We start from the raw sequence: 27,810 nt of genomic DNA, 5'->3' as shown, positions 1-27,810 counted from the left end.
CTTGCAAACATTTATCTCGTGATGTACACAACTGCGCAATTTACACTTTGCACCTGATATTCTGTACGCATGTGTGTAACTCTAGACGAAACATACGCAACTGCACAATTTACGCTTTGACCCTTGTTTCACACGTAGTAATAGTGCGGCCGTATGTACGGATGTAATAGTGCGCCCGTATATTTGAGGGTTCGTGTGTATGCTGTGAAGTATAGGATATGCGGCTGCACAGTGCACACTATGTATGAATCTACGGCCCTATCGTAAACGGACCCGTAAAAAATGAACAAGACCATTATTTGCGGCTGAATATGCGGCCGAGGATTGACAGGCGGTCCGTACAAAGTACTTCAAAAATAGCCGGGAATGATGCCGAATGCCGATGCCTCTAATAGTTACTATATTAAATTAATCAAAGACATTTTATTTGTAATCAAGACACTTTCGTTGATCAATAATTTATTTCTAACGAATCCATCATTTTGCAATTAAATATACTGTTAAAAAAAATAGATATATAAATAAATGTATATTTATCTATATATTTATTTTTTTACATTATATTTAATTGCACAATGATGGATTCGTTAGAATTAAATTATTGACAAACGAAACTGAATTTATTTCCAAGAAAATGTGTTTTATTCATTAAATATTAATTAGTACAGGAAGCACTATAAGCCGGTAATTCATATTCCCGGTAATAGAGCTTTCTGTACTAATCATCACTTTACTTTAATGAAAACATCAAATGTTTCTTCTAATTATGTTATGACAATAACATTATTAGAAGAAACATTTAGAATTATATGTGCGCTCAGCTGATTGGCTGTTCGGCTGAGCGCACATATAATGAGCCGGTCCGCAGTACAGTGACTTCATTGTGCTGCGGACCAGCGAAGAGGACACATCGGGGTGAGTATAGAGCTCTCCCCACCCCCTCCCCAGCACTGCACCCCTCCCAGCAAGGAAGGGGGGGTCAGTTAACCCCTTCCTTGCTGGGATGGGTGCAGTCTGACATCAGTCTGGCCCCCCGGGGGTTAAGGGGGATGCAGTACATCCTCCCTTAACCCCTTGGGGGTCAGACTGTAAGCAGCGATCTGTAAAGATGCTGCATACTGTAAGGAGCACAACACCGCTCACAATGATGGGTGTTGTGCTCCTGTTTGTGTGTTTTGTGTGTTTCTCCCTTTTTGTTTTTCAGATATCGGTATCCTGGGGATTACGTCGGATTCCATGGACTACGTCGATGACCAGCGGTTGTTCTTTGAATTTTTTTTTAATAAAATGGTCAATGAGGGGTGTGGGGGTGTTTTTATTTGAATAAAAAAATTTGTAAACTTGTGTCTTGTCTTTATTTCTTTACTTTATAGACTTAGTAGTGGAAGCCATCTAATAGACGGAATCCATTACTAAGTCGGGGCCTAGTGTTAGCCGGTATAAAATGGCTAACACTAACCCCCCATTATTACCCCAGTACCCAATGCCACCAGGGGTACTGGGAAGAGCCGGGTGCCAGTGGTCCCGGAGCGTCAATATTGGCGCTCCTGGACCGGGCGGCAGCAGGCTGGTAATATTTAGGCTGGGGAGGGCCTAAACCAATGGCTCTTCCCACCCTGGTGTTACCAGGCTGCTGTCGTTTGGTTTTTAACCCGGCTGGTTATAAAAATAGGGGGGACCCTATGCGTTTTTTTTTAATTATTTATTTATTTAAAAAAAAAACGCATAGGGTCCCCCCTATTTTTATAACCAGCCGGGTTAAAAACCAAACGACAGCAGCCTGGTAACACCAGGGTGGGAAGAGCCATTGGTTTAGGCCCTCCCCAGCCTAAATCTTACCAGCCTGCTGCCGCCCGGTCCAGGAGCGCCAATATTGACGCTCCGGGACCACTGGCACCCGGCTCTTCCCAGTACCCCTGGTGGCATTGGGTACTGGGGTAATAATGGGGGGTTAGTGTTAGCCATTTTATACCGGCTAACACTAGGCCCCGACTTAGTAATGGATTCCGTCTATTAGACGGCTTCCACTACTAAGTCTATAAAGTAAAGAAATAAAGACAAGACACAAGTTTACAAATTTTTTTATTCAAATAAAAACACCCCCACACCCCTCATTGACCATTTTATTAAAAAAAATTCAAAGAACAACCGCTGGTCATCGACGTAGTCCATGGAATCCGACGTAATCCCCAGGATACCGATATCTGAAAAACAAAAAGGGAGAAACACACAAAACACACAAACAGGAGCACAACACCCATCATTGTGAGCGGTGTTGTGCTCCTTACAGTATGCAGCATCTTTACAGATCGCTGCTTACAGTCTGACCCCCAAGGGGTTAAGGGAGGATGTACTGCATCCCCCTTAACCCCCGGGGGGCCAGACTGATGTCAGACTGCACCCATCCCAGCAAGGAAGGGGTTAAGTGACCCCCCTTCCTTGCTGGGAGGGGTGCAGTGCCGGGGAGGGGGTGGGGAGAGCTCTATACTCACCCCGATGTGTCCTCTTCGCTGGTCCGCAGCACAATGAAGTGACTGTACTGCGGACCGGCTCTTTATATGTGCGCTCAGCCGATCAGCCAATCAGCTGAGCGCACATATAATTCTAAATGTTTCTTCTAATAATGCTATTGTGATAACATAATTAGAAGAAACATTTGATGTTTTCATTAAAGTAAAGTGATGATTAGTACAGAATGCTCTATTGCCGGCATATGAATTACCGGCTTATAGAGCTTCCTGTACTAATTAATATTTAATGAATAAAACACATTTTCGTTTAAATAAATACAGTTTCTTTGTTCAATAATTTAATTCTAACGAATCCATCATTGTGCAATTAAATATACTGTCAAAAAATAAATATATATATAAATATACATTTATTTATATATATATTTATTTTAACAGTATATTTAATTGCAAAATGATGGAATCGTTTACATTTAATTATTGAACAATAAAAGGGACTTTATTAGACAGAAAATGTGTTTTATTAATTCAATATATTAACCATGAGAGACATCGGCTATAGTGCAGAGGATCGCAAACCCCGGTAATAGCGAGTCATGTAAACTGTGTTCCCTGCTTTCCCAGATGCATCCAGAGGTGTTTCCATCACTTTCTTAACATTTTATTTGTTATTTTTAGTTGAACCAGATTTCCAAGTAAATGACCGTATGTTTTGAGCCGCATGTCTATTTTTTCCCACGGCCGTAGTTTCACCCGCACATTTACAGCCGCATAAAAAATACAGCCACACAGTTACAGCGTGTGAAACCAGCCTGAGTCTGATAATCTGTATGCATGTGCGTAACTCTAGACTGAAACGTACGTAACTGTACAATTTACACTATGCACACGATGATCTGTACGCATGTGCGTACACTGAACGTACGCTTCTACTGTATTTTCGTTATTTCATCGCCAATGTTTGGCAATAACGAACCGATCACAATCATTTTTTTTTTTTATGTTCATGTTCGGGATCCGAACCGATCATCGGGATGTTTGCCCCTCACTAATCATGACTGGATAAACCATTGACAAACATCTGACAAATTGCACAGCATCAGACCATCTGTTCTCTAGACAAAGAGCATCAAGTGGCACATTTGACACCTCAGCAGACCACAGCGTACAAGCAAGATAAATTTCCATAATAATCATGTAGTGGAACTTGTGTTAACTGGGGCTTAATAGCTGAAGGCTAACAAGACCCTGATGACACCAAATAATCCCACCAAATCATCATCAGGAGTATGGATGAGCGAAACAAACCGGTCGAACCCAGGTTCGTTTCAAACTTTGGTTTGGCAAAAGTTAGGTTCATCAACTAACCAAACTTTTTGATGAGTTCAGTCGAACCTTTAACAAAATGGCGTTTTAAAACACTTTAAAACTGTTTTAGGACAGTGGCATGAACATGGGAATATCCTTTATCCCTTTTTGAGTGTCATTTCTGCTCAAAGTCTTCCCCTATTGACAGTCACTCTCTTCAATAAAGTGTACCAGGGAACAGGAAGTCCTCATTCAGTTGCTGGAGTGAGGAAAAGAAACATCTGATAGAGCAGTGAGGGACAGAGAGAGAAAGGGACATTATGGGTTCAGGCAGGTCAATTTAGAGTAGGTTGAAGTAAAGCAGTATTGCTTTAGTGTAGAAGCTTTCACTCTGTTTATCTATTGACTGACTGAGGCACTTTCACTGAGGCAGGTTACATCAGTTTCCTTTTTAATGTGTGGCACTGTGCTTATTGTGTCACTGTTCCCAACAACATTTTTTCTAGACATCTTGGGTGAATTTATCTAACTGAGGCAGGTGGCATATTACATCCATTCTCTGGATAAATTGTGGCACTGTCTTAAGTCTCATATCAAGCAATATTGTCCATTTTGCCCATCTGGGGTGAAGTTAACCCAAAGAGGCACGTGGCTTATTATTTCCATTTTCTGTTTGGGATATCAACTAGTGGTGACCTAAGTGGTCAGGGTAACGTTAATAGCAACAGGTGTGGAAACAGGGCGAAACTACCAATATGCGCAAGTGGTCAAGTTGTGACCAGCCAGCTTGCAGTCGTGCATTGGCTACTCCAGAGTTTGATCTCCACACCAGACAGTAGCCACACTCGGAGCCAACTATGGGCGGAGTCATCAGACACAACCGTTACCTGGCAAGGGCAGTCTCTTTCCGCTTCCCCTTCTCCTGTCTTGACTATGCCAAAATCTTTGAAGCACCATCGGCCTGCCAAATTCTGTCAAGCCTAGTGCTACCCTTGGAGTCTGAACCGATGTTTTCAGATGAGGAAGAGTCAGCATTTGGAAGGCAGTGTTGAGATTTCAGCCATTAAAGGCACTGAATATAGCAGACAGCGATTGATGTCAAGGTCCACAGGCAGAATCATCAGGGGAAGAAGGTGTGGTTGTTTCAGCAAGCCATCGTCAGGGAAGAAGTGGCCCTCTAGGAGGCAAAAGGGGTAGGTGTACACTTTCAGCCAGTTGGCCAAGTATCAATAAGGAATACCCACCCAGGCAATGGGTACCCCCAGGCAGCGGTAGAAGTCAACAGCCAATATACACTCCACATGCTACCAAGAGCTAACAATACCATTCCGAAGTTTGGCAGTTTTTTTCTGATAGTGGCAACGATGACAGTCAACTGGTGTGCTTTGTGCTGTTAACAGAAAGTTAGACGTGGGTCAATTGGAAACCTTGGTACCACTGCCATGAGAAGGCACCTAAAACGTCACCGCCTCCCTGCCTGGCAGAATCGAGACCCCCATGCCACTGCTGGTCGGCAACCGCCAATGGCAGCATTTACCACTGTGCAACACTATCAGCACAAGCCAGGGTTCCCCTACCTCTGTTGGGGGCAGCAGCTCTCACTCGGTACTTTCTACCTCTGTCTTCTCATATGGGCCATGAGGTCAAACAGCACCGCTGCTTAGACAGCAGTTGCTGTCTGAGTCGATAGTCCGAAGACAGCAGTATACCAATATTTACCCCTAGGCACTCAAGCTGAATGTTCATCTGGCTCCTTGCCTTGCAGTCACACCCATTCCATGTAGTGGATTCAAAATCATTCAGGGAGATGATGGCTTGTGCCTATCTAAAGTGGAAAGTACGAACTAGCCATTATTTTTCCAGGCAGGCTATTCCATAGCTTCACGACTACCTGCAGAAGAAAGTTGCCAAAGTTGTCAACAACTGGTCCGGGTCCTACCACTCTTGAATCTGCAGTGCCTTAAGGGGCTATTATCAGGATCCTTAGCCTCTTCCTCCACCACCTTGGCCTCAGCTTCTAAGCAGTTGGGAGTACACCCTGTCTCTGTGTCTTACCAATGCTGCCAAGCTCATCGCTGTTAGGCTGCCTTGCATTTGCACAGCATTGGCGAACATAGCCACACAGGGCATGAACAGCTTGGTTGCATCAGGGAGGAAATCGCTGACTGGCTGACCCCTTACCAACTTGGCACTGGAACTGCAGTCACCAGCAACAGCACGGCAGCAGAGAGGGCTGACTCTTGCAACTTCCATGGCTCATGTCATTCTATCTTCCTTTACTATACTGAAGGAGCTGATGAAGCAAAATGTGCACACAATTCAGCCATTCGTACTCTGCACAAAACATCCTTTTCATCAGTCAGAATGACTATGGTATGAATGATGTCATCCCCTTGCTTAATGTCCTGGAGACTTTGCTTTTAAACATCATCGAGGGGACTCTGACCAGTCCATGGGTTTTCAACTTCAGCCTGAGTCAGGAAATGGATCAAGAGGAGAAGGAGGCGGCAGAGGAGAAGTTACATGGCCAGCCTCTTCCCACAACACTGGGTGGCATCTCAGAAAATTTGGAGGAGATGGCGGAAGAGGTGGTGGAGGAGACTGGGATGAGAGATAGTCAGTGACCCTCTTGTGGATGGCAATGTGCATGCTGGAGTGCTTGTGGTCCGACAGTTTCATTGACACAATCTGCAAAAAATGTCAGAATTTTCTCCACCTGTGGACAGTGAAGCAAAACCATTAGGCTTTTAGGCAGTAGATTGAGGTTGAGGCATTCCATCACGACCAGCCTTCCTCCCCAATAATACCTCCTCAGGGGGACCCAGTGTGTTCCACTCCCATGAATGGTAGTGGAGGCATTAGGGGCAGCTGTAGCAGGTGTGGTAGCCGCTTGAGACTGCATTTGCTCATGTCAAATTTCTACATCCATCGAGGGAGGAACTAAGCCAGCAGAATTCACATGGCATGGAAAGTTAGTAGTTGAAACACCAGGGGGTTTCTTACTTGGACTCACCCCTGCCCCTAACAGTTATAGACCCTGTGCAGTTCTAAACTAAAAAACTAGATATCTGGCCACAGCTGGCAGAGTTTGCTCTGTCCATGCCGCCATGCCCAGCATGCAGCGTAGAAGGACAAGGCTGTTTTGCCCAAGTGCCTGTGCCTGATGTAAAGGACTTATTTACCACCCAGCATTTAGGCACATGACAGACAGTGTCCAGATATCACTGGGGTAGTTAGAGGTGGTACAATGTTTGCCGATAAGGTTATTGTGTGAAATTTTAACCTCTCGCGGTTTCTTGAGTGGTTTGACAGTGTACGAAGGGTTTGGTATATATCACTGAGGATGCTGCCCTTTAACTGTGATATAAGAAACTTCTAAAGCTACTACTTGCAGCAGCAATTGGTTGCTCAAAGGCAGGTTACCTTGCCTTATTTATCAAAGTGAGGTTGAGAGGGTCAATCCAATAGCCCATAAAACTGTTGTCTATATGTATGCATGTCTTGTAAAAAGCTGTATAAAAAATTGGAACACAGGCAAAAAGACAAATTTGGTCAGTGTGTCTATTTGGTTATAGACACACAAAAACACAAAAAAAATGCATCAGCTCACCGCAAATGGTATGGTATGTAATGGTATGCTAAGAGCCTCATTATTTTTATGGAGATTTTATTTTTTAGCTGTGGGGGGCTGCTATTAGCTATTTTCAATATTTGTATTTGTATTGACATTAGCGGTTTCATTCTTTGTGTTTTTGTAGAAAAATTTTAACTTTTTATTATAAGAAATAGGTGTGAAGCCTTTTTCAATTCAGGCCTTTTTCTTTTCCTTTCTCCAACTCATGGATTTTGCTTTTGCTGTTGGGGTTTCTGTCAATTTAAATGGGATCCTACATGACTATGTGTTAAGTATTAGTTTAAACAGTTCAATATCCCATTGAGCTAAAAATTTACATTGCAGAGTGCTACTGCTACTGCTGCAACCTCCAACTGTCTGCCATTAGCCCCCTTGAGTCAAACAAAGTGCTTCTGCTGAAGCTGTTGCCACCTTAAACCCCCTTGGGTCGAAGAGAGTGCTGCTGCTGCCACCTCCAACTGTCAGTCAGGCCCCTTTTGTGGAAGAGAGTGCTGCTGCTGCTGCTGCTGCCACCTCCAAATTTCAAATCCCCTGCTGCACATCCTCCAGCCTCTGGGAGCTGCTTAGCTGTCGGGCCACAGAGGAGGAGGAGGAGGTGCGGAATGGCAGCCTGCAGAGACCCCACAGCACACAATGACCAGTAAGTGTCTGCCTCTGCCTTGTGTCCTGGGCCTCACCTGTCAGCTGCTTATCTCTGTGTCATCATCATAAGACCCCTCCATGACAGTCCCAGGATGGAGAGGAGAGAAAGTGCAAGCTCCACACACCTAGGTGTTTGTTGTTTGTGTGTATACATGTATGTGTGTGTGTGTGTGTGTCTATACATAAATGTGTGTCTGTGTATGTATATATTGTATATAAATGTGTGTAACTGTGTGTGTATACATAAGTGTGTGCCTGTGTGTGTATATACTGTACATAAAAGTGTCTGTGTGCGTATATGCATAAATGTGTGCGTGCACATAAATGTGTCTGTATATGTAGCTTTTTGTCTGTGTATATTACTGGAAGGTATGTATAAGCTCGGGTTCACACTGCTTTTTGTGTTCATGTTTCACTGATTGTATACAAAAGCATAGGTGACTATGCTCTTGTATATACAGTATCACCTTGGTATTCAAACCACATTTCCCTCTGAAGTTTTGTTTGGTACTCGAACATTACTTGGTATCTGAACAAAACCAGGGGGTAGAACTGTCAGGTTGTATTAAGGGGTTCGGACACCGGTTACAGGTTCTGGATGCCCACAGCAAATGCAGCTGAGTGCGCCGGGAAACAAGCCAGCCGCCTGGGGAGGGAGGATGTCACTGTGCACAGAGATCGTGTCTCCCCCAATACACTGGCCAATAGCATCCCCCAACGCCTAGCAGATCTTCATACTACTGTACCAGCAGCCCAGCAGTCTATTCAGTGCAGGAGGAGGAGAGCAGCCTCGGAGCTCCTGCATGGTGATGTCCTCCCTCTCCAGGCAGCCGATGTGTCTCTTATGCAGGTGAGTGTGCCGGTCAACTAGAGAAGGAGGACGTCGATGTGCAGAAGCTCCGTGCCACCATTTGCCAAGGACACCCTGACCCTGTAACCCTGGTGTCCAAACACCTCAATAACTGTACAATAGTTCAGCTGACACTCCACCCCCCCCCCCCCCCCCCCCCCATGATTTAGTTGGGATACAAAAGAAAATTCAGGGGGAAGTGTGGTTTGAATACCGAAGTGTTCAAATATGGAGGTATTACTGTATATACAATAGCATAGTCAGCTATATTACTGTATATACAGCAAAATTAATCATAATGATACAAACAGTAAAACGTTAACACAAAATGCAGTGTGAACCCAAATTTATACAAACCTTCCAGAAACATATGAATTTATACAACTGGAGGAGCACACAGGGTGTATATATATATATATATATATATATATATATATATATATATATATACACTACCGTTCAAAAGTTTGGGGTCACATTGAAATGTCCTTATTTTTGAAGGAAAAGCACTGTACTTTTCAATGAAGATAACTTTAAACTAGTCCTAACTTTAAACAAATACACTCTATACATTGCTAATGTGCTAAATTACTATTCTAGCTGCAAACGTCTGGTTTTTGGTGCAATATCTACATAGGTGTATAGAGGCCCATTGACCTTCCTTTGAGCAGATTGTGTTTCTGGAGCATCACATTTGTGGGGTCAATTAAACGCTCAAAATGGCCAGAAAAAGAGAACTTTCATCTGAAACTCGACAGTCTATTCTGGTTCTTAGAAATGAAGGCTATTCCATGCGAGAAATTGCTAAGAAATTGAAGATTTGTGTTGTGGACGGATGAATCCAAGTTTGAGGTGTTTGGATCACAAAGAAGAACGTTTGTGAGACGCAGAACAAATGAAAAGATGCTGGAAGAATGCCTGACGCCATCTGTTAAGCATGGTGGAGGGAATGTGATGGTCTGGGGTTGCTTTGGTGCTGGTAAGGTGGGAGATTTGTACAGGGTAAAAGGGATTCTGAATAAGGAAGGCTATCACTCAATTTTGCAACGCCATGCTATACCCAGTGGACAGCGCTTGATTGGAGCCAATTTCATCCTACAACAGGACAATGACCCTAAACACACCTCCAAATTGTGCAATAACTATTTACAGCAGAAGCAGGCAGATGGTATTCTATTGGTAATGGAGTGGCCAGCGCAGTCACCAGATCTGAACCCCATTGAGCTGTTGTGGGAGCAGCTTGACCGTATGGTACGCCAGAAGTGCCCATCCAACCAAACCAACTTGTAGGAGCTGCTTCTAGAAGCGTGTGGTGCAATTTCTCCAGCTTACCTCAACAGATTAACAGCTAGAATGCCAAAGGTGTGCAATGCTGTAATTGCTGCAAAAGGAGGATTTTTTGACGAAAGCAAAGTTTGATGTAAAAACAATGTTATTTCAAATACAAATCATTATTTCTAACCTTGTCAATGTCTTGACTCTATTTTCTATTCATTTCACAACGTATGGTGGTGAATTAGTGTGACTTTTCATGGAATACACAAAATTGTTTGGGTGACCCCAAACCTTTGAACGGTAGTGTGTGTATATATATATATATATATATATATATGCAAAAAAGGGGTCTGTGGAGCCTCACTTACGAGCCTCACTTAATAGCCAGATATCCCTCTCTCAAGAGAAGGAAGCCCATTGCCAAGGGGTGCCTCCTAGTGGGGAGAGCACCAAACCACCCTGATACGTAGTCCCTCAGGTCCTGAGGTAACTGAGGCTCCACGGACCCCTTTTTTGCATATTCAAATTTTGTATGGGACAATCATGGGAGACTCGTAAATGAGTACTCTATTGGAATTTTTCACTGTTCTCCCTAAGTTGGTCTATTTATCATTGCCCCAGTAGCCAGAATCCTGCTCCACACTGACGAGGGGCAAATACCCCGAAACTGCAGTCTGTGGATGGATGCCTAGCCTTGGTAACCCTTGTCTTATGTCATTATACTCGCCACAGAGTTAGACTTTGACTTGCAGGGGCCACCCTGGTGTTTCCCTATTTAGGTCCCAAAGCTCGTAACAGAGTGAGGACCTGAGGGACTACGTATCAGGGTGGTTTGGTGCTCTCCCCACTAGGAGGCACCCCTTGGCAATGGGCTTCCTTCTCTTGAGAGAGGGATATCTGGCTATTCCCCTGTTTTGAGGGTCGTAACTGAGGCTCCACCGACCCCTTTTTTGCATATTCAAATTTTGTATGGGACAATCAATGGAGACTCGTAAATGAGTACTCCATTGGAATTTTTCACTGTTCTCCCTAAGTTCAGTGATTGTTATATATATATATACACACACAACTGGGGGAGCATACAGGGGACATATATACAACTGGGGCAGCACATAGGAGGTCTATATACTTCTGGGGAAGCACACAAGGGTCTATATACCATTGGTGGAGAACACAAAGGGTCTATATACTACTGGGGGAGTGCACAGGGGGTCTATATACTACTGGGCAGCACACATGGGGTCTATATACTACTAGGGGCAGCATACAAGGAGTCTATATTCTACTGAGGGCAGCACACAGGGGTCTATATACTACTGGGGGCAGCGCACAAGGGGTCTATTTACTACTGGGGCAGCACACAAGGGGTCTAAATACTATTGGGGAAGCACACAGGGGTCTATATACTACTGGGGTCAGCACACATGGCTCTATATACTACTGGGGCAGTACACAGGGGTCTATATACTACTGGGGGCAGTGCACAGGGGTCTATACTACATTGGGACTGCAAAGAGGGGCCTGACTACTATAGTGGGGCACAGAGCATACCTAGATATTAAGTGGGGGCACAGGGACACCTTAAAACTAAAGGGGCACAGAAGGGTGTAACTACTATATAGGGGTACAGGGGACCCAACTACTGTATATGTTGGAGCCTATATATGTTGGAGCCTAAAATATTTCTCTGGAAGATTTTGTAGAGAGGATTCATAGCCAGGAGAAGACTTCAAGGTGGCCCACACTGGATGGAGAGAAAGAGTAAATGTGAAAGACGCTGATCATAGAAGATGCCACCTGTGAGTCACTGGATGTAACTGCACTGTTATAGGGTTGTAGTGATAGTGGTCATGGTGTGGCGGTATTATTCAATGATATCATTGTTGATATCTTTCGGTTTTGTTCAGAGGCAATATGTAATCACTGTATGGTGGTAAGAATGTTATAAGATAACTACCAAATGTATTGGGACTCGTAATACAGTGTGGGGACACTTTGAGGGCATTATACTGTCTGTGGCACACAGATTCAGTTTTCAATGCTTTCAATGCTTACATTCCTTTTTTTTTTTTCCATTTCCCTAAACCATTTTCAAAATTACCACGTGACAATACACCAACTTTTCATCCAGTTATAGATCACCCAATGTCTTATATCTGCAAACAAAAAATACATATAATACATAAACTGTATATTTAATGATTTGAAATCTAAATTAAAATCTTAGTAAAATTGATGACGCATCCATAATATTTAATAAATAATCACATGTAGAAATAATTAGAAGCGTGAGTCCTGCGTATATTGGTGTCCTACTTATAAAATAAATGCATGACTATAATGGGGAGCTTGATAGCAGGGTGCATTCTGACTGATTAAGCTTGGTTGCCGTCTTTAATAAATGAAGCTAGTTTCCATGGTAACCCGTTTACTTTGACACACAGCTGATCCAGTTTTCTGTATGCAGGCCGTTGTTATGGCAATTGAGAGCAGTCGGCATTTCCCCCAAAGCATCATAATACAAATATAAAATATAGGATCAATTAAAATAAATCTTGCGAATTATCCTAAAATAGCTTACAATGTGGTTATTTATATATTTTCTGATACGCCATGGATATCATTCTTCTACTCCAAAGTTTTCTTTAGAATCCCTCTGTATATTGTAAGAGATGAATATTGTATATTAATTCTACTTCACCTTCCAAGGTAGATCAGTCAGAGTGAAGAGTCTGTGTTGTATAGTAATTGGGAAATAACATATTGCAATATCCCTCATTACTGTGTGTTATGCTACCATAGCAAACGGAATGAAAATGAACAGAAAGTTAATTGGTTTGGTCATACACTGCAGGGCTTTGGGTAAAGATATGTAAATGTAATCTGTATGCAGTATTCAGAAGAGTTATCCTTTACCCAGTGGAAATGTATGCTAACATTTGACGGAAGCGCACAGAAAGGGATTCACTGAGGTGAGAACCGTTCCGCCACTTGGTTATTATTTGATGAAGAAATACTGTAGGATAATAAGAATAATTGCTGTGGATTTTCAGGGTCAGCAATAGATGTATTAAAGTAGAAAAACATGTATTTAGCTTCAAAGGATACTGTATGTAGAAGCTGGTCACTGAGAAGAGAGCCCTTCTCTATAAGGTTTAAATGGAGTATCAAAGAACATCTCGTCAGCTAGAAGTGTAACAAAGTTCCTAGGCCCCAATACTAAATGAGTAGGCCAACCACATACACGCACACGCACACTTAGCATATGTGAATTATAATACTGGTATTGCAATGTGGTTCATACAATACTAGTGGGGAGGCACCATTAACCTATGGCACCTCCGTGTTCCAAAGCTTCTGTTTGCGTCTAGGAGTCTAGGATACTCTGTTGGTGCCAGGACTTAAATGCCCCTTGTTTTAACAGAAGATTTATTCTCTGGTTATTCATTAGGGAGCCAGACCAATCAGGGAAAGTTAGGGCCCTATTACACCAACAGATTGTCTGACAGATTTTTTTAAGCCAAAGCCAAGAATGGATTTGAAAAGAGAAGAAATCTCAGTCTTTCCTTTACTAACTGTTCTTTGTTTATACTCCATTCCCAGCTTTGGCTTAAAAAAATCTGTCAGACAATCTGTTGGTGTAATAGGGCCCTTAGAGGCATGGTTCTACAGATAATAGCAAATAAATCCCTTAGCTCAATGACATGTGCCGGGTATATGTTGTAGCAGAGCTGAGAGGCAAAAAGAAAGGGTTAGGACATCTAACATATGTTACAATAAGAAAGAGCAAAACATATGATCCCAAATGTATGTGCTGATTCATCATTCAACCCCTTAGAGACTGCAGATATGGCTTTCTACGGCGGTCATTGCTAGGCCTTATTCTGATCCTGTTGGTCTTTTAAGGCGGGATTAGAATAAGAGCCAGTTCACACAGAATAAAACTGGCAGAATTCTGTGGCGGAACTCTCTGCCGTGGAATCCCACCAGCCTCCGTGTGGTACTGGCAGTCTATGGAAGGCTTGCGCACCTCCTCTTTCTACGCCTCCTCTCAAAGAGAGGAGGCGCACAAGCCTTCCATAGACTGCCAAGGAGGCGTGTGGGATTTCGCAGCGGAGAGTTCTGCCACGGAAATCCACCAGTTTTACTCCGTGGGAACTGGCCCTAAGTGTTTACATCACCCTTGCATTGCAGGAGACCAGCTGTCAGTATAAGAATCCTCCATTCTGTGTAGTTTAACCTGTTACATGCTGCTGTCAAATCATTACAGCGGCATATAATGGGTTCCAGTCAGAAGTCCAGCAACGTGGTCTGGCTTCTGATCATTCTTCATGGCAGTCCCGGGGACCTTTTGAAGACCCTCTAGCATAGATTACCATTCAGCATAATGCTGACATTTACAATACAGTGCACTACAGTTATAGTGCAGTGTATTGTAAAAGTGATCAGCAGATCACTGGTTAAGGACCAATAGTGTACAGCAATATATAAGGCTATGTTCACACTGCGTATGAGTCCGGCCGTAGTGCGAACCGCGAATATATGCACGTAGTTTTGAGGTTGATGCATTCACTTAAAAGTATACGATATACGCCCGCACAATGCACACTACGTATGAGCTTACGGCCGGATCGTATGCGGCGCCGTGAAAAATTAACAAGACCATTGTTTGAGGACGGAAATGTTGAAACTCACGGCCGTGGATTTCCATGTGGTCCCGTACGAAGTACTTATTTCAGCCAAATTGAACTTGATTTTTCGATCCAAAAGGTTCTGTGTGGTTTATTGGGCTGGGCGAAGATTTCCAAGTAAACTACCTGTTTCATATCGCTTCGAAACAAGCTAGGGAAGCATAACTCTACTACGGGCGTATGTTCGCGGTTCGTACGCATCTAGCCGCATGTCGATTTTTCCCACGCCCGTAGTCTCAGCCGCACATGTACGGCGGTGTACGAAATGCGGCCGGACTCATACGCAGTGTGAACTTAGCCTTAGGCTATGTTCACACTGCGTATATGTCCGGCCGCATATTTTCACGGCCGGACATATACGCGGTAAACTCCGGCCGGAGATTTACGCTACTTGCGGCCGGCTACGTACGGACCGCGAACTTACGCCCGAAGTCTACTTACGCTTCCCGAGCTCCCTACGTAGCGATTTACGACGGTCTTTTACTTGGAAATCTTCGCCTAGCCCCGGACACCCCACAGAACCTTTTGGATCGGCACAAAAAGCTGCAAAAATGAAGAAATCACCACTATGTACGGGACCGCATGTAATGCTACGGGTGTAAGTTACAGCATTTTCGTCCGCAAACAATGGTCTGGTTCATTTTTTACGCGCCGCGTACGATCCGGGCGTAATTTCGTACGTAGTGTGAACTGTGCAGCTGTACTTCGTATACTTTCCATTATACGCAAACTACGTAAGTCTCCGGACGCTTATTCACGGAACGCGCTACGGCCGGAAACTTACGTAGTGTGCACATAGCCTAAGGCTAGGTTCACACTATGTAACTGTGCGGCTGTATTTTTATGCGGCTGTAAATGTGCGGATGAAACTCCGGCCGTGGGAAAAATAGACATGCGGCTCAAAACATACGGTCATTTACTTTGAAATCTGGTTCAACTAAAAATAACAAATAAAATCTTAAGAAAGTGATGCAAACACCTCTGGAATGCATCTGGGAAAGCAGGGAACACAGTTTACATGAATTGCTATTACCGGGGTTTGCGATCCTCTGCAGTATGGCGATGTCTCTCATGGTTAATCTATTAAAATAATAAAACACATTTTCGTTGTAATAAAGTGCCCTTCGTTGTTCAATAATTAAATTTAAACTAATCCATCATTTTGCAATTAAATATACTGTTAAAATAAATAGATATATAAATAAATGTATATTTATATATATATTTATTTTTTGACAGTATATTTAATTGCACAATGATGGATTCGTTAGAATTAAATTATTGACCAACGAAACTGAATTTATTTCAACGAAAATGTGTTTTATTAATTAAATATTAATTAGTACAGGAAGCTCCATAAGCCGTTAATTCATATGCCGGCAATATAGCTTTCTGTACTAATCATCACTTTACTTTAATGAAAACATCAAATGTTTCTTCTAATTATGTTATCACAATAGCATTATTAGAAGAAACATTTAGAATTATATGTGCGCTCAGCTGATTGGCTGATCGGCTCAGCGCACATATAATGAGCCAGTCCGCAGTAAAGTGACTTCATTGTGACCCTATGCGTTTTTTTAAAATAAATAAATAATAAAAAAAAAACGCATCATTGTGAGCGGTGTTGTGCTCCTTACAGTATACAGCATCTTTACAGATCGCTGCTTACAGTCTGGCCCCCAAGGGGTTAAGGGAGGATGTCAGACTGCACCCATCCCAGCAAGGAAGGGGTTAACTGACCCCCCCTTCCTTGCTGGGGAGGGGGTGGGGAGAGCTCTATACTCACCCCGATGTGTCCTCTTCGCTGGTCCGCAGCACAATGAAGTCACTGTACTGCGGACCGGCTCATTATATGTGCGCTCAGCCGATCAGCCAATCAGCTGAGCGCACATATAATTCTAAATGTTTCTTCTAATAATGCTATTGTGATAACATAATTAGAAGAAACATTTGATGTTTTCATTAAAGTAAAGTGATGATTAGTACAGAAAGCTCTATTGCCGGCAATATGAATTAACGGCTTATGGAGCTTCCTGTACTAATTAATATTTAATTAATAAAACACATTTTCGATGAAATAAATTCAGTTTCGTTGGTCAATAATTTAATTCTAACGAATCCATCATTGTGCAATTAAATATACTGTCAAAAAATAAATATATATATATAAATATACATTTTTTTATATATCTATTTATTTTAACAGTATATTTAATTGCAAAATGATGGATTCGTTAGAATTAAATTATTGACCAACGAAAGGGACTTTATTACAAAGAGAATGTGTTTTATTAATTTAATATATTAACTATTAGAGGCATCGGCATTCGGCATCATTGCCGGCTATTTTTGAAGTACTCCGTACGGACCGCCTGTCAATCCTCGGCCGCATGTCCAGCCGCAAACGATGGTCTTGTTCATTTTTTACGGGTCCGTTTACGATCGGGCCGTAGATTCATACATAGTGTGCACTGTGCAGCCGTATATCCTATACTTTCCAGCGTACGCATGAACCACCAAAAATACCGCCGCACAATTACAGCCGCAAATACAGCCGCACAGTTACATAGTCTGAACCTGGCCTAAAAGTGTAAAATAAAACATAATGAAATAAATTTCCCCCTTTCCCCCGAATAAAATTACATTATATTCCCAATTGAAAATAAATACTTAAAACATTTAAAATAAATAAATAAAAAAAAGTCCGAGATGACCCAAGCTATAAAACTATACCATTATTGATACTGCATGGTGCACACTGCAAGAAAAAAAATAAAATAAAATAAAAGACAATTGCTGTATTTTGTCGACCCGACATGAAAGCTTTTTCTATTTCCGCACATACACACACAGATATAAGATATCTTATATTCTGTTTATAACAAAACAAATGCCTTGTGGTAATATGAGATAACTGAGTTTTTACATAGTAAGGATAAAACAATACTTGCATTTGAAGTCTTAATTTCATTAAATCAATGTGTTTCCACCAGAGGGCAGCAGAATAATTACAACTGAAACTAATGTGAAATCTTGTTCTCTATCACACAAAGGATATGGATTAGAAAATGTGCATACAGTTTGCTTTAATAAAATAATATGCTGATAAGTTGTTCTATAATTGAACAAGTGGCTTTCAAGTAAATTTCTTAGAAGTAATAACAGAAGCTAATGTCCTGAAAATACAGTAACAAAAATGTCCTGTTACTAGTATGAACAGCAGATCCCATCCTTCTAAACCAAAATGCTATTGTATTAGGTATAGAAATAAAATAGTTACATTCTTTTAACCCCTTAACCCCTAGGCAACCCTGGGCGTACCTGTACGTCCTCGGCCGCCTAGGGATGTTCAGAGTGGTGCCGCCGCAGCTATTAGTGGGCACAGTCCAATCGCCATGCCCACTAATTAAGTAATCGGATGCGGCTGTCAAAGTTGACAGCTGCATCCGATTACTTACTGCAGCCCATCGCTGGTGTCTAGTGGGGTGGATGCCCCCCCCCCCCCGGAGGTGAGATCCACACATCCCGTAATGCACTGATTCCGGCTCGGCACTCGATTGCTTCCAGCTGCAGCAGTCGGAAGTAATCCAGTGCCTATCTCATTGATCTATGCTGTATTACTATACAGCATAGATCTCAATGAGGGATCAGTGTGCTTATACTAGAAGTCCCCCAGGGACTTTTAAACATGAGAAGGAAAAAACAAAAAAGCAAATATATTGGCTTTGTCCTTAAAGGGGTAGTTCACCAAAAATTTGTAAGAGATTTGTAATTTACTTCTATTAAAAAAAATCTCAAGTCTTCCAATACTTATTAGCTGCTGTATGTCCTGAAGGAAGTAATATTCTCTTCAGTCTGGAGAGCAGGAGAGCTTTTCTATGGGGGTTTGCCATTGTTCTGGACAGTTCCTTACATGGACAGAGGTGGCAGCAGAGAGCACTGTGTCAGACTAGAAAGAATACACCACTTCCTGCAGGGCATATAGCAGCTGATACTGTACTGGAATACTTGAGATTTTTCTTAATAGACATAAATTACAAATCTCTGGAACTTTCTGGCAACAGTTGATTTTAATTTTTTTTTTTTTTTTTTTTGGGGGGGGGGGGTTAACTACCCCTTTAAGAGGTTAATCAGTAACCAAAGAATCTAGAAAGTCTGATAATTCCATTTTTTTCAGCACAGATTTGCAATATGATGTGGAACTTCACAAGGCTAGAAACATAAGACTTTAGCAGACATACTGTACTCAACTTGGATATTCACCTCATTAAAGGGGTACTCTGGCGAAAGTATTTTTCTTTAAAATTAACTGGTCTCAGAAGTTTCTCTGGTTTCTCAAATCTTCCCCTACTTACCAGCTGCTGTATGTCCTACAGGAAGTGGTGTATTCTTTTCAGTCTGACACAGTGCTCTCTGATGCCACCTCTGTCTGAGACAGGAACTGTTCAGAGCAGAAGTTTTATATGGAGATTTGCTACTACTCTTGACATATTTTATCTCGGACAGAGCTGGCAGCAGAAAGCACTGTGTCGACTGAAAAGAATACACCATTTCTTGCAGGACATACAGCAGCTGATAAGTACTGGAAACTGGAGATTTATAGTAGTAATTTACAAATCAACTTTGTGAAACCAGTTGATTTAAAAGAAAAAAAAATAGCTGGAGTACCCCTTTAAAGACTAGCTCTTGGTTGCTATTGACTGTGGTTTCTAGATAGTAAATCAGACAGGATCAGCACTATTAAACACTGGAACCTACCATGTATGGAGTAAAGCTCCTGAGCTTGCGTTATACAGTACTTCCCTTCCTGACATCTTGATGTATATGTAGGTCAAATGTTGAAGAGGGGTAACTCCAATTTATTAGGGTTTATTAGGATTTTAGGGTAGCTTCACACATACCATATCACAGCGAATTTCACACTGCAAGTTCCACAGCGAAATGCACTGCAATACTCTAAAGCAGTGCTGCCCAACCTGCAGTATGCGTACCATGGGGGTAAACCACCCAGGTTGAGTGAGTCTGCGGGAGACATCGGGAGAAAAAAGGAGACTAAGTTAGGGCACAGTAAGAGCCCTTACTCTGAGCCCCAACTCTCTCACTGAGCCCACAGTGCTGGGTTTTGAGAAGTTGGAAATGGCTCTATGAGATAACGCTGCTGCAGCCGCCCTGACGTGCAGCCTGCTAAACTTTGCCATCTATCTATCTATCTATCTATCTATCTATCTATCTATCTATCTGTCTACTATCTATCCATCTCCTATCTATCTATCTATCTATCTATCTATCTATCTTTTTAGAAGAAGCTGTTGCAGAGCAGCACTACAAAAGGATTTAATAGGTGCCAGTAATGCTGCGTTTACACGGAACAATAATTCGCCCGATCGTACGATTAACGATTTCGAAGTAACGATTTTTTTTTTATAACGATCAGCGTTTAGACGGAACGATATATCTTACGGAAAATTAGTTTTATGATCGTTTTGCGATCGCTTAAGCCTATCTCGCACATAGGTAAAATCGGTGAACGACATGGAACAATCTGCAAATTTTTTACTAACGACGAACGACGATTTAAGAACATGTTTAAAGATCAAATTGAACGATTTCTCGCTTGTCGTTTGATCGTTCGTTGCGTTTACATGTACGATTATCGTTCGAATTCGATTGTTATTGTGCAAATTCCAACAATAATCGTTCCGTGTAAACGCAGCATTAGTGATCCTTATATCACACCATCAAGATACAGTTCAGCAGAAGTTCCACAGCGCATTCAATAAGTGGAAAACATGCACGGTAACTTTTATTTCATCACTTCAAAATAACAAGGTGCCGCACAGCAAGCCAGATAGGTCTCCCTGTCCCTGTTTGGCTTGCTATGTGGCACCTTGTTATTTTGAAATGATAAAATACAAGTTTTTTTTCTTTACCACACAGTTGACACAATGGATGCTGGGAGAATTGTATGTGGGCTGGCGGGATGTGTTTGCTTTTCAGTCTCAGTCCGGCCCTGTGCTCTCAGCTGACAGGCGCTGTATGTGCGGGGCAGGGGTGATCTGTGTAACAACCAACTGCAGCATCTGCCGGTGCACTAAACCCCTCCTGCCCCGCACACACAGTGCCTGTCAGCTAAGTACAGCTGCTAGAAGAGGCTATGAGTATTGGTACTTGGACACAAGGGGCATATGTCTGCAGAGGTCATACCAGGCACATGGGGAATATGTTTCCAGGGGGTATACCTTGTCATAAGGGACATATGTCTGCAGGGGGTATACCTGGCTATAAGGGGCATTTATCTGAAGGGGGGCATAACTGGTAACAAGGCGCATATGTCTGCAGGGGGACATACCAGGCTACAGTGGACATATGTCTCCAGTTGGATATTCCTGACTACAGTGGGCATATGTCTGCAGGGGGGCATACCTGGCTACAGGGGCATATGTCTGCAGGGGGACATAGCAGGCTACAGGGGCATTTGTCTGAAGTTGGATATTCCTGACTACAATGGGCATATGTCTGCAGGGGGACATACCAGTCTACAGTGGGCATATGTCTGCAGGGGGACATACCAGTCTACAGTGGGCATATGTCTGCAGGGGGACATACCAGTCTACAGTGGGCATATGTATCCAGTTGGATATTCCTGACTACAGTGGGCATATGTCTGCAGGGGGGCATACCTGGCTACAGGGGCATATGTCTGCAGGGGGACATACCAGGCTACAGGGGCATATGTCTGTAGGGGGGCATACCTGGCTACAGGGGCATATGTCTGCAGGGGGGCATACCTGGCTACAGGGGCATATGTTTGCAGGGGGGCATACCTGCCTACAAGGGACATATCTGGCTGCAGGGGGTATGGAATATCTTGCTACATTGGGGCACAGCTGCATATCTGTTAGCAGGGGGCCATTATATAGAAAAGCTTAAGCTCACCCTTTCAGCGGTCTTCTTCAATTATGCATGCAGTTCTCTTGAATGGAGCACGTAGAAAAAAATCGGGCCGTTACCCGTATGCAAGTCAATTTGAAAAATAGTATTCTACAGCTCCTTAAAAAGTAACAGATGACCTGCATAGTGTAAACAGTGGTGTTGATGTGCTGGCCATTTATCTTTTTGTTTTTTTATTGTCTCATCACATGTCAAACGCTATTTGTAATCACAGGTACTGTTTAAATCGGTGCATGAATGAGCATGTGGATGAGTCCTTATTAGAGATGAGCGAACCTCGAGCATGCTCGAGTCGATCCGAACCCGAACTTTCGGCATTGGATTAGTGGTGGCTGCTGAACTTGGATAAAGCCCTAAGGCTATGTGGAAAACATGGATATAGTCATTGGCTGTATCCATGTTTTCCAGACAACCTTAGAGCTTTATCCAACTTCAGCAGCCCCAGCTAATCAAATGCCGAACGTTCGGGTTCGGATCGACTCGAACCCGAACCCGGTTCGCTCATCTCTAGTCCTTATTTTGACACGATTGTCCCATAGTCTGAGAGAGGAACACCTAGTTACAAGTCCTCTGAAGCAAAAGACAGCAGGAGATAGATAGATAGATAGATAGATAGATAGATAGATAGATAGATAGATAGATATATAGATAGATTTTTAAATTTTTCTGCAAATGCTAATAAATGCTTATCCTGATAACTCTGCTAGAAAATAGGAGGCAGCACCAGAATAAAGTTCAGTTTTCTGATCTTAGGATCTTTTACAGTGAGAAAGTGACCTTTTGTTCTAAAGTTGAATACTGTACATTACGCTGTGTGACAATTGTGGAAAATCGGCTTGTTTGCCAAGTATGTAGGAAATTCTAAAAATATGAAGTAAGCTTCTAGAAAATGTAATAAAATCCCAGTAGCCATCATTCTTTGTGCCAGTGAATACCCATTTGACCTTTGAAACATATTGCCCTTTACCATTTACAGTATGACATCAGAATGCCAGTAATGGAAGAATAAATATACTCTCTTCAGCTCTACATTTCATTTATGACCGTAAAAGAGAAGGATGTAACTGTATAATGACTGCAGGGCTGCTTATTTATGTGTGTTTGTTTGTTCTTTGTGCAACTCACATATCGAAGACAGATTTTCATCCTCTGAATGTAAATATGAAGGTTTATATTGAATGACTGCACATGAAAACACAACAATCACTGAGCTCAGGGAGATCAGTTAAAAACATCAAATGGAATACTCATTTAAGAGTCTCCATTGATACATTATCCCTACAACATTTGAATATGCAAAAAAGGGTCTGTGGAGCCTCAATTGAAAGTCTGAAAACACAGGAATAGCCAGATATCCCTACTGGGAAGAAAACCTGTTGCCAAGGAGTGCCTCCCAGTGGGGAGATCCCTAAACCACCCTGATAAGTAGCCCCTTTAGTCTCACTCGGTTGTGAGTATTGGGACACAAATAGGGAAATACCAGGGTGGCCCCTTTTTTTTAATAATTATGACTACTAAATATACATAGTTAATATGCCATGATGGCATAGTAAATAGTGCCTTCTAGCAGGTCAAACAATGACATTCCAATGTCATTGTTAGTTTAGGATCAAATGATTTGGTACGAGCCTCTTTTTTTGTTCCCAAAACATTTTTTTAGAGAAGTTCTTCCACTTCAAATTTCTACATTGTGTATAAGACGGGGGGAGTGTATACAGTATGTCCTAGCACTTGCAGGTTGCTGTTGCATCCTTTTACTTTTGCTCTCTGCTTATGTTCTATCTCACAATTAGGGATATAACCATATACAAGTTATTTGATGACAGGAAATAGTTGTCCTTCTCATGTACAAACACATGACAACTTATCCTAAAAACATATCTGAACATTCACGTAATCTGACGCTAGTTTACAGTTTTCCTGAAGTATCTGCAAGAGGGTCAAGCCCAGTAAAGAGAAGTGTTTGCTCTTCAGCACCTCTGAACCTGATCCAGTACCTATCAATCTGCTACAAGCAAGTCCCCGCCTTGTTATTAGTCTATGCTATGAGGATGAAGGTCAAGCTTTCTTCTACTTCAAGAAGAATTGTCATTGTCATGGTTTTGGAAAAATACTCTATAAAGGCCTTTTTGCACTACATCAATGTCTTCTGAAGTCTACCAGGGAAGAAAGTGCTGGTTGGCTGTCCAGTCAAAAGTTTTTCTGAATGTGTCCCTCTAGATGTTGTGTGACCGAATATAGTATGCATTGCAACACAGTAAAGCAAATCTGTTTCCCAGAATCCTAGCATCCAGAGGTCTCATTCCTACACTTTGCATCACTGAAGCAACTACATTGACAAAACATAGTTGGGCCACAAGGGAACATCAGGAACATCAGCTACACCATCCTGTTATATTTGAAGGACCACATGTCCTGGTTAGCTGAAATTGCAACTGCTCCTGTCCACTACAAAATTGTAAAGAAAACCACTGTTAAAAACACACAACAACAAGATGCCAAAAACTTGTCCCCAAGTCTGCATCTTTTTCACAGTAGTATTCTGGTCAGTATTTTAAATAAAAAAGAGCAAAAGGACAAAGAGTGCGTATCTAATAAAACTAATCTGTCAGCATTTTTTTTTCTGATTATTGTAAAGGCAGTGTACAGTAAGGTTCTTTACCCTAAATCAATTTGAGCTTTAGAAGTTTTATTCAAATTAGAAACTAAAGCCCACGGGGCGTTCCGCAGGCTACAAAAGCTTAGCAGAGTCCAAGCCGTCAATCTAAACTGATTGAGTATAAGGGGCTTGTGGTCATAATTAGAAGTGATGGGGCTGAATGTGGCTGGCCCAGGGGAACCCGCCATGGGCTTTATCTCACCATTTACATAAGTCCAAAGCTTATATCTCACCACTAGAGTGACAGATTTCAATAAGTTATATGTCCTGATTCAGGGTATAAAGTCCTTTTGTACACTGCCTATACTTTTTTTTTAGCAAGAAGCTCATGGCATATCTATTTTACCATCTACCATCATGTGTAAATGGCTTTACTGTATTTTGTAGTCTATAATTTGACATCGATTCCCAATACCAGCCCTCTATTTATACCCAGGATTTTCTTGAGATGTGTAGTTACGTCTACAACTGCTTTCTCTGCATGTATAGCGCCCCACACACTTTTTTTTTTTTTCCATTTGTAGCAGCAAGGTAGCAGACCTTCCATAGCCATGCTTAGCCACCTGAAAGGTACAGAAATAACATAATGTTCTGCTCTCAGAGTTATAAAACAGCTTTATCCAGCTGCATATGTCAGAATGTTCAAAAAAGGAAACTTCATGGTTGGTTTCCATACAGACAGGAATTACTGCAGTTGTTTTCCCACAGACACAGCTGCTATTGTTGGATGATTGGCCTGGCTGAGGAAATTACACAGTCTACAAGTCTTCTGTTTCTTGCTAATAATTCATCTTTCTATCTCTAAAGTATGGGACACCTGTCCGGCCAAAAAGTAACATTCAGTGTATGATTTTAATAGTATGGTGTCATGGATTAGTGCATGGTTCTCCAAACTGCAGCCCTCCAGCTGTTGCGAAACTACAACTCCCATCATGCCTGGACAGCTAAAGCTTTGGATTTGCCTGTCCAGGCATGATGGGAAATGTTGTTTTGCAACAGCTGGCAGGCCGCAGTTTGGAGACCCATGGATTAGTGTTATGGACCAATCTTGATAATGTATGTTTATTCTTTAATCAATACATTATCAATACATACATAGAATATTTGAATGGATAAACAACATGTTTGCAAAACCACAGTATAGTCGATATTTTTTTCAAAGGACAATAACTTGAATCTTATGAAGCCCTCAAAACTGCTGTAGACCAGATACTGAGATCAGATAGGGAAATGCCACAGTATGTTTCAGTCATGCAATCCGCATAACCAGGAAAAACATTATTTGATGTCCCTGGTGCTGCTACAGCAAGTGCCCAGGAATATGTGTTGCACATTAGTTGCCTGCTTTGTATTAAGAGTTCCTGGTTGAAGGAGTGTCAGTAATTCCCTGGCAGCCCAGTTTTCCCACTCCCACTCCTCTTCCTAGTAGTCTGCATTCCCACCCAGCTCATCCCACTGGCAAGTTAGATCCCTCACAAGAAATAACCATTTAGGCTTCAGGCTGTGTTCACACACTTCCATAGTGTACAGTACTCATTTTCAGCACTACCCTCATCGGCGGTGGATATGTCCAAAGGCGGCTGCCATAAATGCAAAATTGTCAACACAGACCGACAAAAGCAGTGTTCTTAGTTTATTTTGCAGTCAAAAAGCAATAAATCATGCCCAGTGTGACGTGTTTCAGTAATGCAAAGCAAAACAAATGACATCAAAATCCATTTTTGAAACAAAAATCTACCAAAAATATCTTTCTGTTGCTAGCACTACATTGATGCAAGAGAATTGCATTATGACAAATGCAAACATGACCCATATTCTTGAAAGATATATGTATTGTATATGTATTGTATCACTACACATAGCATAGCAGTGAAAGAGTTAAAGGGGTTCTCTGGCACTTTAAAAGTTTTTATATACCGTAATGCTGCCGATAGATAGATAGATAGATAGATAGATAGATAGATAGATAGATAGATCAGTGCTTGTTCATTTCAAAATATATACTGTTTGAAAAACATTGGATTGTGAGTCCCAACGAAACATGTGGGGATTATCTGTAACAATTAATGTCCTTTCTTGGCAATATGTGCAGCATTCAGAAAAGACTGTGTACAACAGCTGTGCAACACTGTAATAGCTGTGTGTGGGCATGCTGTGCTATTCCCAGTCTGCATATTACAGATCCTGTTATTTAACCAGTGCATGCCTTAGACATTCGGTTACCTCTCAGAAATGACAGAAATAACTCCAGTACCATTACCAGATTTACAAATATAGGGGAAGATTTATCAGACCTCCAAAGAGTCTGTGAGGCAGGGCCGCCATCAGGGCAGTATTGCTGGGAGTGCTGTAAGGGGCCCGGGCCAGGTGACTCATAGACAGGGGCCCGGTGATGCTGCCAGTACACTGCATTGCTTAGTAACAAGAACGGACTTTTACAGACCTGTTCTTCTCCCTAAGCTGCAGTCTGGGGGTCCCGCTCCCTCCCCTGTGCTGTGTGGAGATGTTACCGGGCAGCTCCCCCCCCCCTCCTGGCTTTCTCAGACTCCTTCCTGCCCCGTGCAGATGCGGTGGGGGAGGGGCGGGGCGGGAGAGCTGGTGCCAGTGAGGAGGACAGAGGAGGCAGGTGCTGGGAAGATATAAGGAGCTTCCTAATGAAATGTAAGTGCCTGTTTGTATGTTTGGGAGTGTGAGTGAGTGAATGAATGTACAGTATGTGTGTATGTGTGAGTGAATGTGTGTGTGTATGTATGTGTGAGAGTGAGTGAATGCATGTGTGAGAGTGAGTGATGTATGTATGTATGTGTGAGAGTGAATGAATGAATGTATGTATGTGGGAGTGAATGAATGTGTATGTATGTATGTATGAGAGTGAATGAATATGTGTGTGTGTGTGTCTGTGTGTGTGTGTGTGTGTGTGTGAGAGTGAATGAATGTGGGTATGTATGTATGTATGTGTGAGAGTGAATGTGAGAGTGAATGAATGCATGTGTGAGAGTGAGTGAATGCATGTGTGAGTGAGTGAATGCATGTGTGAGTGAGTGAGTGAGTGCATGAGTGAATGAGAGTGTGTATGTGTGTGTATGCATGTGTGAGAGTGTCTGAATGAATGCATGTGTGAGTGAGTGAATGAATGCATGTGAGAGTGAGTGAGTGAATGAATGCATGTGAGAGTGAGTGAATGTGTGAGAGTGAGTGAATGTGTGAGTGAATGTGTGTGTGTCTGTGCGTGTGTGTGTATGTGAGAATGCATGTGTGAGAGTGAGTGAATGAATGCATGCGTGAGAGTGAGTGAGTGAGTGAGTGAGTAAATGAATGCATGTGTG

Source organism: Dendropsophus ebraccatus, chromosome 7 (assembly GCF_027789765.1).
Source record: "Dendropsophus ebraccatus isolate aDenEbr1 chromosome 7, aDenEbr1.pat, whole genome shotgun sequence".
NCBI classification, from domain to species: domain Eukaryota; kingdom Metazoa; phylum Chordata; class Amphibia; order Anura; family Hylidae; genus Dendropsophus; species Dendropsophus ebraccatus.
The sequence above is the reverse complement of the archived record's forward strand: the minus strand, read 5'-3'. Positions refer to the sequence as shown.